At 38.3% G+C, this 12,958-nt stretch overlaps 1 pseudogene; it reads left to right on the forward strand.

Moving 5' to 3' along the window:
* The first annotated feature begins 596 nt into the window (after window positions 1–596).
* On the forward strand, window positions 597–900 carry LOC106823633 (small ribosomal subunit protein eS27-like pseudogene; annotated as a pseudogene).
* The last annotated feature ends 12,058 nt before the right edge of the window (window positions 901–12,958 follow it).

Raw genomic sequence — 12,958 nt, forward strand, 5'->3', positions numbered from 1 at the left:
TTGCAAAAACATATATTTAATAGAGAGCTTGTATCTAGGATGTAGAAAGAACTATCTATATATTGAGAAATATACAACTATATTGAGAAACTCAATAATAAGAAAACAAACAACCCAGTTAAAAAAGGTAGGCAAAAGATTTGAATAGACTCTTCACCAAAATGGTGAGTGGCAAACACTCACATGAAAAGATGCTCAACATCACCAGCCCTTAGACGGATGCAAGTAAAACCACAGTGAGATTCCGCTACACACCTGTTAGAATGTCCAACTTTAAAAGGACTGGTCACACCGCGTGTTGGTGAGGAGGTGTCGGAACTGCAACTCTTACACACTGCTGGGGGGAATGTTATCGTACGCCCACTATGGAAGAGACTGGCAGTTGCTTAAAAAGCTAAATGTATACCTACTGTGTGATGCAGCCATTCCACTCCTAGGTCTTTACCCAAGGGAAAACAAATATCCATACAAAGATTGGTACAAAAATATTCATAGCAACTTTATTTGTAATAGCCCCAAACTGGAAACAACTCATATTTCCACTAAAAGGTGACTAGAGAGAGATCTGGATGGACTGGGCTTGTAAAAGAATCAACATGCCTTTTGCTAGAGATTTACTACATCCATCCTTGGAAGAGGAAAACAAAAAAACAAAAAGAAATTGCTGGTTCAGAGCCCAAATTCTTATTTTATCCATGTGAAACATCCAGGTTGCTACAAGACTCCCACAGTTCCCGGCCATGCTGAGACGGCGGTTCTTTGTGCAGGTCGTTCAATGGTGTTGTGCCAGCCACCAGGAGGGAAGGCCAACCCACAGAGGGCTGTTCACCCGGAAGAAGGCAGCCTGAAGGATCCTCACAGCTTCCCGAATCTGCGTCATATCTCAGAAAGCCTTATTAGTTCAGTCATTCTGGTTAGTCTACCAGGATAATGTAATTATGTTTAATTCCATAAGGTACACAACAGCGACCTCCTATTTTGGTGCCACTTTTTCAATAAAGTTTTGATTATGGGCCAAAAAAAAAAAGAATAGATAAATAAGTGTGGTATGTCCGTATAATGAAGTACTACTCAACAATAAAAAAGAATGAACTATTGATAACACGCTACAAGACAGATGAATCTCAGATTAATTACGTGGAATGAAAGAAGCAAAAAAAATTTATATGTACTGTATAATTACATCTAGATAAAACTTTCAAGAATACCAACCAAGCTCTGATGACAGATAGCAGACCAGCAGTTGCTATGGAAGGACAGGGGCAAAAAGGAGGGGCTGCCCAGGGCAGGTGGAAACTTCTGTGACTGATGGTCACGTTCATTGACTTGGTTATGATGGTCTCCAAGTATACACGTGTCAAAACTTAACATAATTTTTATTTTAAATATATGCAGTTTATTACATGTTGATTAGACCTCAAAAAGCTGAGAGAAAAATCTTTGCATGATTCGGCTGCACATTCCAGAACTCTCTTGTTTAAAAAACCAAAAAGACCCATTTAAGGCTCAGCATTGAAAAGCAAAAAAGGTTGATCTACAGTCTGGGGCAGAAATTTTGGGGGGTAAATGACACTGCTTGTAGATAACTCACTCGGCGATATCGTTCTCAGTAGCTCAGAGTTTGATCACAACTAGGTTACGAGTGAACAGGAAGCAGCTCAGAGAGGAAAGAAGGGGTTCACTCTAAATCCAGCAACTTGTTCAGCCGACAAATTATTCAAATACACATCAGTTACACCTTATATTATTTCTTTATAGTGATGGGAAAGTGGGGGCCATGGAGAATTGTAAGTTGTGGACTATCCTCAACCCATGGAATTTCTTTTTTCTATTCTAATGATGAGTGAAAAGAAAACAGAAAGATAGATTTCTTTTTGGAAGAACTTAGGAGAGAGAAAAAAACATCTTTGAGCTAAAGGGGTTTTTCAAATGACATCTCATGTCAGCAATTGTAAGTAAGATGCCACAGGAGCTGTAAAACCGTAACCAGAACAGACAGAAGCCACCTGTGGGCCACCGTGGACCAGCCCAAAGCAAGCATGAGTGGAGAAGTCTACAGTTTTTTGGGTTTTTTTTGCATCAAAGGAAGATACACACAAAGTTCATAAACAGAGAAATTGCTATTTAGGTTAACTGAATGGTGTTGGTGTGTGAGTGCTACATTTCTTTAAGACTTGCTCTATAATTTTATCTTTTTCTTGTTGATATCAGTTCCTTAATATTTATGTTACTTTTTAAAAGAATTGCTTTTTATGAAAAAACAAGTTAGATATTAATATTGTTTTCACTCAATTATATGTTTTCAGGAAAAGCAATTCTGACCAGAATGTATGCTAAAAAGATTGTTATATTTGCATAAATGAGGGCAATTAATGTTTAAGCCTCTATTGTAGAGATTGACAAGCTATACAGCTTGTGGGCCAAACCCAGCAGATGGTCTGTTTTGGTATGCCCCACAAGCTATAAATGGTTTTTATGTTTTGAAATGAATGTTTAAAAAAAAAAGAGGAGGAAGAGAAGGAAGAAAAATATGTGACAGAGATTGCTATTTAGCCTACAAACTTAAAATGTTTACTTTATATTTGGCCTTTGACAGAAGAGTTTGCCAGCCCTGCTCTGGGGTATGCGGGGATTGCAAGCACCCAGCGCGTCTTGGACTTCCCCATCTTTTAGCCCATTGCAGACACGACAGATCAATTACACTCTCTTTCTTAGCTAGGCCTGATTAGGCCACAGAATCTGTCTCCATCTTCTCCAGGCAGCCATTCCAAAGCAATGGGAATCGGCATGTAGATGAAATCTTGCCATGCCCAGACTTGTAGATATGCCTGACTGATTCAATCTTCTTCAGGCCAAATGACAGCATCTAAGGACTATCGACAGTTACACTCAGATTAACTGTTTAATCAGAACAGTAAAACCCAGGAACCTTACAGCTCAGCTAAGAAAAGTGAATGGAAAAAGTGATATTAGTGTGGTCATAAATTCAAAGAAGTCTTATTTATATGCTAATCCTCCCTGTTAATCCATGATCGGCTAAGAACTGTACTCCATTAATGCTTACCCTTAGCTTGAGGGAGGCCTTTTAACATGCTCCTGTGTTTCTGGGCTTGGCTGCAAGCTGTGAGATTAGAATGTTCCTTTGGCACAGGAAATTTTAAGCATCTTAAATATTTAATGTGGAAAAAACAAGGACAATATAACCTTGTCGTTAAACTGGCTGGCTCAAGGTTTCATGGAGGCGGGGCCAAGACAGGGGAGTAACGGCTGAGGAATAGGGCTGGTTTGAAGTTAGCAGTTGTATGCAAAATATGCTTCCAGTACCACCCCCCTCACTGGAAAATATAACCATCCACACACATGCACACGCGCACACACACACACACGTGTACACGGGCGCACTTCTCATGATGTCTAAAATATTTACACTGGAAGCCTTTTATACACTGGAGTTCTTTAACTATGATAATAGCTTACATATATCAAAAGGAAATTACATTCCAGAAACTTCACATACCATTTCTATTCCTTATAACAACTCCATAAGTTAGCTTCTATTATTCCCATTTTACAGAGGAAGTAACAGAGGTTTAGAGTTTAGGAAATGTGGCCAAATTCACAACAGCTAGTAAGTGCCTGGATGGGGTTTTACACCCAAGCCACCATGGGGCAAAGCAAGCTTTCTCTCCCTCACACTGGGGCGTGTTGAGACAAGGAATGGGGTACTGAGGGTGGATCTGAGTGGACTCCAGGGTCCTACCCTGCAGACTGCCCAACTGATTCAGAAGCTAAGCTGGGGAGATGCTCATCAAGGCATCCCCGCTTCTCCATGCCAGGAAATATGAAGGCCTCTATCCACTGAAGGCTGACTCACCCAAAGATTTGGCTGAGGATGCTAAAGTAAATCTCCAGTGGTGTATTTTCTTCAGGATTGAATTATACCATCAGATGTTTCTGCATACCTTCCCCACTTCAAGCAGGGAGATGGTTTCTGGATTTACACAGTGCCTTGGACAAATAGGAGATGACCAGTGGATTTTGAAGCAAAAACAAATGTGTGTCATGGAGCTACTACTCATGTGGCTCTTGGATTTGTTTTCTCCCAGGAAACTTAGTGGTACTGAAAGGCTGAGGTGTTTAGGGGCAGGTAGCACCACTTTTTCTTAAAAACAAACTGCAAACAAATCCTTCCTATCCTTGCCACCTACCATCAACTTCTTTGAGGACTGGTGAAGCAAGGAATGTCAAACTGAAGGGTGAGAAAGGGAAGTGGAAAGCATTTAATTATACAGAATGGTTAGGACAAGGCAAGACAGATGTTGTCTTACACAGAGAATATATTCCAAGCTAGGCACTTCTTCCTATTGTTCCTGCTAAGTACAGCCAAAACCCTGGGCATTAGACATACAACAAACCTAAGAAGACTCTGAAAGGTGAAGAGAAGAAAGTAAATTGGCTAGTGACCTTGGGACCCAAGGACGAGTCCCTGGGTTTGTTGTTTGTTTGCTTGTCTAGTATACCCTGGGTATATTATCTGGGTTTTACAGTCAGCAACTCAAAATGCCAAGAAGCATAGACAAAAAAAGCCCCAACAAAACTCTGCTATGTCTAGCCCAAGGACCAGGAAAAGGGCAGCCTAGCAGAGAGAAAACTTTTAGACAATAACCACTCAACTCCAGTCAATCACAACAGAAAAAACTGTGATGCCCCCCATCCCCTTCAGCAAAAGCCAAGTAGGACTTGAGACTTTCACCCAGGCTGTAACAAGGTGCCCCAACAACCCTTACTGTGGTAGTGTCAGAGAAGGCCAAGTGGGCAGCTGGGACTTTCATCCCTCCTTGGCAGTAAGGAGGTTCCCAGGTTCCCACTGAAGTGTCATTGCAGACCATGTGGGGAACAGCAATGATTTGCCCCTCCCTTCCCCATCAGGATGGTATCAGAGGAGGCTTAGTGGGGAGCCTGGGTTTCCACCTCCATCTAGCAGTAACATGGTACCCTTTGTCTCCAGGGTGCCAATGGAGACCAAGGGACTTCTGCCCCCATTTGGCAGTAATGAGGTGGCATACCTCTCCTGACTTTTTCTCCACTGGAGCGGTGTCAGAGGATGTCTGCTAAAACAGAAAATTTAAGTAAGAACCAGAGTTGCATAGCATAATGCCCCAAATGCTGAGGGTACAATAAAACATCACTTGTTATTCCAAAACCCAGGAAAATCTCACCTTGAATGAGAAAAGATGGTCAGCAAACAACAACATTGAGATTTCAGAGATGTTGGGATTATCTGAAAAGGATTTTAAAAACAGCCATCGTAAAAATGCTTCAACAAGCAATTACAAATACACTTGAAACAAATGAAAACAAAATCTCAGCAAAGAAAAAAAAAGCATCTTAGCAAAGAAATAGAAGACACAAAAAAGGACAAAATGGCAATTTTTGAAGTAAAAAAATAACTGAAATGAAAAACTTACTGGATGGATTCAGCAGTAGAATGAAGAGGACAGAGAAAAGAACCAGTGAACCTGAAGACAGAGCGACAGAAATCACTCAGTCTGAACAACAGAGAGAAAATAGACTGAAAAAGTGAACAGGGCCTCAGGGACCTGTAAAATGATAACAGAAGACCTAATGTTTATGTGATCAGAATCCAAGAGGAGAGGAAGAAAAGTGTGAAGCCAACAGAACAATCAAAGAAAAAGTGGCTGAAACTCTACCAAATTCGGCAAAATACATAAATCGGCAGATTCAAGAAGCTGAGTGAATCCAAAGAGGATAAACCCAAAGAAGTTCATGCCAAGACATATCATGATCAAACTCCAGAAAACTAAAGGGAAGAAAAAATTGTGAAAGCAGTGAGAGAGAAACAACACTATATACTATATTTCTATGTGAAAAACAATTCAAATAACAGTGAATTTCTTATCAAAAACCATGGAAGCCAGAAGGAAGTGACGTAACATTTTTCAGGTACTGAAAGAAAAGAACTGTTGACCTAGAATTCTACATCCAGTGAAAATATCCCTCGAGAATGGAGAGGGAAATCAAAGCATTCTTGATGAAGGAAAACTATGATAATTTTTCACCTGCAGATCTACACTAAAAGAATGGTCAAAGGAATTTCCTGAAATGGAGAGGAAATGATAAAATACAGAATCTTGGCATGTCAGGAAAGAAGGAGGAAGAACAGAAAGAATAAATATATGGGTTCTTTACCATACACTGCACACCAGGACAAAGCATTTTGAAGCAGCTGAATGGAAGGATTTCTGGATGAGGCACAAAGGGCAAAAAGGAAATCTACCACCTACAGAAAAGAAATGAACCACCTGAGACAGGATCAGTGAATAAAATGAATATAATAATGCACCCAGAGGGATGACAGAGATACTAGACCTACAAGGAATGGCAAAGCTGCATAAATAAAGTAAGGGATGCAATATTCCCAGTAGCCATCTATGAAACGTTGCTATAAACCTAAAACCACCAGAACAAACGGGCAGATGACAATTCCATGACACACAGGCCACCTTGAGGCTTACAGAGATATTGTTTAATTGTAGTCTTTTGTTTTATCTTCTAAAAGCAATTAGAATAAAGATGGGCCTGTGAACAAAATAGAAACTAATCTCAATTTCTAAGAGAAATGTAAAGATACACATAATTTATAAAATCAAATAAGGGACTATGTATAGTGCAACTTAAATCTGAACTGTCTAGTACTAAGGGAGAAAGTAATAAGAAAATTCATGAATCTGAATGATTATTACATCTCTTTTAGATAACTTCCCTGAAATATTCAATACTTCTACCATAATATAGACCTGGGTATACATTTTTAAAAATTTTAAACTTTTAAAAACATGAAATATAGCTCAACTTCCAGCATGACAATTTGAAGAGCTGCACTGACCTGCTCCCCAGTGAAACTGTTGAAATCTATTTTTTAAAAGCCCAACAAAGCAACAAAACATTTAAAGCCTCTGGAACACGGTCCTAAGGGTGAACAGCAAACAGGAAACATCTATGAAAACTCTGTTACATTTATGAACATTTATGAAAACTCTGTAAGAAACCAGAGTCTGTGGTATTTGAACCAAGACTGCTCCCTCCCTCCCCCACCCTGCCTCAGTGAGGTGGAGACGCCCCTTCAGACTTCTGCAGCCAAGAACACAGGACCCCTCTCTCCCCAGCATCCAGCGAGAGGGCTTTACTACTGGGAGGAGCAAGACTTCAGCATTTCTCATCCTAGTCCCAACTACTTGTTGGTGAAGCTAAGTCCTGGGTGAGGTGATTGAGAGGTGGGGGTAGCCTTTCCCCCTGCACAGGGAATGGAGGCTTTACCCTGGGCATGGTGTGTCAAGCATACTGGGGCTCTGAACCCCCCATGCCCTGGCTTGTAAGGTGGAGCTTCCACACCAAGAAAGGCAAGCTGAGGGGACCCCAGGTTGTTTCCCCACCATCACTCACAGAATGCCCAGTTGCTACAGCAGGAGTGTCACCCAGAGAGAAGCTTGTTATTGTCCCTACCCACAGCTCCAGAGCCTTGGCTCAGAAGATTTTTCCTGGGGGAAGAAAAAGGCCATAAAACAAATAGTGCCTTATCTCTTCCCAGAGAAACCAATTTTATTTGCAACAGAGAATGAGGAAGTTCAAGCCTGATAGTGCTCTCGAGAACAGTGGAAGGTGTGGTGAGAAGCATTTGAGAGGAAATTCAAGATATAGGTTAAACTGTAGGCTGTCTGCTTTGTGGGACAGAAGCAGGGAATAAGACAGCTGGGAGGAGTCCTTCTACGATTAGAACAAAAATCAAACACTGACCTCAGAAACTATTTCTTTTTTTCTTCTTTTGCTGAGGAAGATTTGCCCTGAGCTAACATCTGTACCAACCTTCCTCTATTTTGTATATGGGGGGTTGTCACCACAGCATGGCTGACACAGTGATTTAGATCTGTGCTGGGGATCTGAAACCGAGACCCCAGGCCACTGAAGCAGAGTGCACCAAACCTAACCACTGCACCATGGGGCCAGCCCCCAGAAACTATTTCTTAAAAGGAGCGAGAATTTGATTGGATAACTTGTAGAGCAATTTATGCCCCCAGGATATTGTTGAAAACAATGGAGCAAGGAATGGAGTTTAAAAGCTGGGTGTGGTCAGGTGAAGAGGAAGAGAGCCCTTCCCAAGCCACTTTCCTCCCAGGGTGACTGTGAGCATAGCCAAAGCTGTACCTCCCAGGAGCAGCATCAAAGGCTGAATGCTGTGGGAGGGAAATAAACTTTGCTAAAACAATCCAGCCAATCACCAAACAAATAAACAAGAAAATAACAATAACAAGACCTTGGAGGGGGGAGGGAGCAGAGTAGTACCCAGAGTTGCTTTAATACATTGTCTAAAATGTCCAGTTTCCAACAAAAAGATTATAAGGCATGCAAAGAAACATGAAAGTATGACTCACACACTGGGAAACAAGCAGGCAACAGAGACTGCCTGTGAGAGACACTAGATGTCAGATTTATTAGAAAAAGACTTCAAAGTGGTCATTATAAACATGTTCACAGAACTTGAGGAACCCATGATCAAGGAAGTAAAGGATAGTGTGCTGACAGTGTTGCATCAGATAGAGAACACCAATAAAAAGAGAAATTATTAAAAGGAACTAAATGTAAATTATGGAATTAAAAGTACAATAACAAATAAAAAATTCACTACAAGGGCTCAATGGTAGATTTGAACTGGCAGAAGAAAGAATATATGAACTTGAAGATATATCAGTAGGGATTATGTAAGTGGAAGAACCCAGAAAAAAGAACAAAGAAAAGCAAAGAGAGCCTCAGAGAAATGTGGGACACAATTGAGCACACCAATATACATGTAATGGGAATACCAGAAGCAAAGGCAAGAGAGGAAGAAGTCGGAAAAACATTTGAAAAGATAAAGCCTTAAAAGTTCTTAAATTTATTGAAGAATGATAACCTACACATCCAGGGAGCTCAACAAACTCCACGTAGGATAAATGTAAAGAGATACAGAAATAGATAAATCATAGTTAAAATGTTGAAAGCAAATAGAAGGAGAAAATCTTGAAAGTAGCAAGAGAAAGATGACTCACTCCTCACAACAGAACCCCAGGAAGATTAATGAACTTCTCAGCAAAAACAATGGCAGCCAAAAGGCAGTGGGATAAACAAAAGTGCTCAAAGAAAAAGTCAGCAATCCAGAATCCTATCTCTACAAAATCTATCTTTCAAGAATGAAAGCGAAATAAAGACTTTCCAAGATAAATAAAAACTGAGGGAACTTATTGTTGTCAGACCCACCCTGCAAGAAATACTAAAGGACATTCTTTAGGGTGAAAGCAAGTGATCCCAGATGATAATTTGAATCCACACACAAGAGAAAGAGCACCGGTAAAAATAATTATGTAATTATAAAAGAGAGTAAAAATGCGTATTTTCTCCCTTCTTTTCCTAATGGATTTAAAAAGCAATTGTATAAAATAACACGCATAGAATGCATATTTGGGCCTATAACATACAGAAGTGTGATGTATTTGCCAATAACAGCACAAAGAAGGTGGGTGGAAGCATCTGAAAACATCTGAAAAGCTGCACCAGGCTAAGGAAATGACTACAGATGGTAAACTGATAATTATAATAACATATTGTTGGCTTGGTAACAAAATGGATGTAATATGTATAACAATAATACCACAAAAAGGTAGAAAGGAAATAGAGCTATATTGAAGTAATATTTCTATATGTCACTTGAATAATCTAGTATAAATTGGAAACTGATTCGGGTAAGTTAATAAATATATGGTAAACTGCATGGCAACTATTTAAAAAAACCCTCAAAAATAGTGAAAAAAATTAAAGAAATTAAATTGCTGCATTAGAAAATCTCAACATAAAAGAAAGCAGTAAATGAGGCATAGAGGAACAAACATGACATGAGACATAGAAAACAAAAACTGCAATGGCAGACATAAATCCAACTATATCAATAACACATTAAATGTGAATGAATTAAATAATCCAGTAAAAAGATAGAGATTGTCAGAATGAATAAAAAGAATGATTACCTATATGCTGTCTATGGGACACACACATGATATTCAAAGATACAGATAACTTTAAAGGATCAAAAAAACGTATGTCATGCAAACAGCAACTGCAAGAAATTGGAGTAGCTATTGTAATATCTGATATCACAGAAAATAGACTTTAAAACAAAAATGTTACTAGAGACAAAGAGGGATATTTTAAATGTTAAGAAGAGTCAATCCATCAGTAAGATATAACAATTATAAACATATATGCATCTAACAACAGAGAATCAAAATACATGTAGTAAAAACTGATAGAAATGAAGGGAAAAGTAGACAACTCAACAATAACAGTTCCAGACTTCAATATTCAACTTTCAATAATGGATAGAACAACTAGACAGAAAGGAAACAGAAGACTTGAACAACGCTATAAACCAACTAAACCTATCAGATATCTATAGAACACTCTACTCAACAACAATAGTCTATAGATTCTTCTCCAGCAACCATGGAACATTCTCTAGGATAGACCATATACTAGGCCATAAAACAAACCCCAATAAGTCTAAAGAGAGAGAAATAATACAAAGTATGTTATCTGACCATAATGGAATAAAATTAGAAATCAATAGCAGGAAAAAAAATTGGGAAACTTGCAAATATGTGGAAGCCAAACAATACACTCTTAAATAACCACAGGTCAAAGAAGAAATCAAAAAGGAAATCAGAAAATATTTTAATATGAGTGAAAATGAATAAACAATGTACCAAAACTTATGGGATGTAGCTAAAGCAGTGTTAAGAGGGAAATTTATAGTTGTTAATCACTATATTAGGAAAGAAGAAAGATTTAAAATCAATAACCTTCTACCTTATGACACTGGAAAGACAAGAGCAAACTAAAGCTAACGCAAGCAGTAGGAAGTAAATAATAAAGATTAGAGTAGAAATTAATGAATTAGAGAATAGAAAAAAATAGAGAAAATCAATGAAGCTGAAAGGTGGTTCTTTGAAAAAATCAAAAGAATTGACAAATCCTTTGCTAGACTGACCAAGAAAAAAAGACGACTTAAATTATAAGAAATGAAAGAGGCAATATTATTATTGACTGTGCAGAAATAAAAAGGATTATAAAGGAATACTGTGAACAATTGTATGCAGAAAATTAGATAACTTAGATGAAGTGGGAAAATTCCTAGAAAGACACAAACTACTGAAACTGACTGAAGTATAGACAATTGAATAGGCCTATAACAAATGAAAAGATTAAACGAATAATCAAAAAACTACCCACAAAGAAAGGCCCAGGACCAGATGGCTTCTCTGCTGAATTCTACCAAACATTTAAAGAGTAATTAATACCCATTCTTGACAAACTTCCAAAAAATAGAAGAGGGAACAGTACCCAGGACATTCTAAAAGGCAAGTATTAACCTGATACCAAAACCAGACGAAAACATCACACACAAAAAAACCCACTACAGACCAATATCGCTTACAGATACAGATGCAAAAATTCTCAAGAAAATACTAGCAGACTGAATCCAGCAACATATAAAATGAAATACATGTGGAATTTTTCTCATGAATGCAAGGCTGGCTCAACATCTGAAAATCAATTAATAATCACATTAGTAAAATAAAAAAGCAAAAATCATATGATCATCTTAACAGATACAGAAAAAGTATTTGACAAAATTCAACATCTTTTCATGATAAAAGCACTTAATATACTATGAATAAAAGGGAACTTCCTCAGCCTGGTAAAGGGCATCTACAAAAAACCCACAGCTAACATCTTATTTAATGGTGAAGGAGTGGATGCTTTCTCCCTAAGATTGGAAACAAGGAAAGATGTCTGCTCTCACTACTTCTGCTCAACATTGTGCTGGAGGTTCTATCTAGGTCAATTAAGCAAGAAAAATGAATAAAAGAAATTGAGATTGGAAAGGAAGAAGTAAAATTATATTTGCAGATGACAAGATCTTGTATACAGAAAATTCTAAGGAATCCATGAAAAAATTGTCAGAATTAATAAATGAGTTCAGCAAGGTTGCAAGATACCAGGTCAATATAAAAAAATCAATTGTATTTCTATACATTTGCAATAAACAACCTGAAAATAAAATTAAGAAAACAATTCCATTTAAAATAGAATGAAGGGGGCTGGCCCCATGGCCGAGTGGTTGAGTTCGTGCACTCCGCTTCAGCAGCCCAGGGTTTTGCAGGTTTGGATCCTGGGCACAGACACGGCACCACTCATCAAGCTATGCTGAGGCGGCGTCCCACATGCCAAACTAGAAGGACCCACAACTAAAAATATACAACTATGTATGGGGGGGGAGGTGTGCGCTTTGGGGAGAACAAAGGAAAAATTAAAATAAATAAATAAATAAATAAAATAGAATCAAAAAGAATAAAATACTTAGGAATAAATTTAACAAAAGAAGTACAAAATTTATACTGAAAACTACAAAACATTGTTGAAAGAAATGAAAGAATATCTAAATAATTGGAAAACATCCCAAATTCATGGATTGAAAGACTTAACCTCATTAAGATGGCAATACTTGACTAAGCAAGCTACAGACTCAACACAATCCCCACTAGAATCCAGCTGACTTTTTTGTGGAAATTGACAAGCTGATTCTAAAATTCACCTGCAAATTAAGGGGCTCAGAAGAGCCAAAACAACCTTGGAAAAGAAGAACAAAGTAAGGGGATTCACACTTCTTTATTTCAAAACTTAACTACAAAGCAATGGTAATGAAGACATTGTGGCACTGGCACAAGGACAGATATAGATCAATAGACTAGAACTGAGAGTCTGGAAATAAATCCACACATCCATGGCTAACTGATTTTCATCATTAGTGCCAAGACCACTCAGTGAGGAAAGAATAGTTTTTTCAACA

This window comes from Equus asinus, chromosome 4, assembly GCF_041296235.1.
Source record: "Equus asinus isolate D_3611 breed Donkey chromosome 4, EquAss-T2T_v2, whole genome shotgun sequence".
Classification (NCBI taxonomy): Eukaryota; Metazoa; Chordata; class Mammalia; order Perissodactyla; family Equidae; genus Equus; species Equus asinus.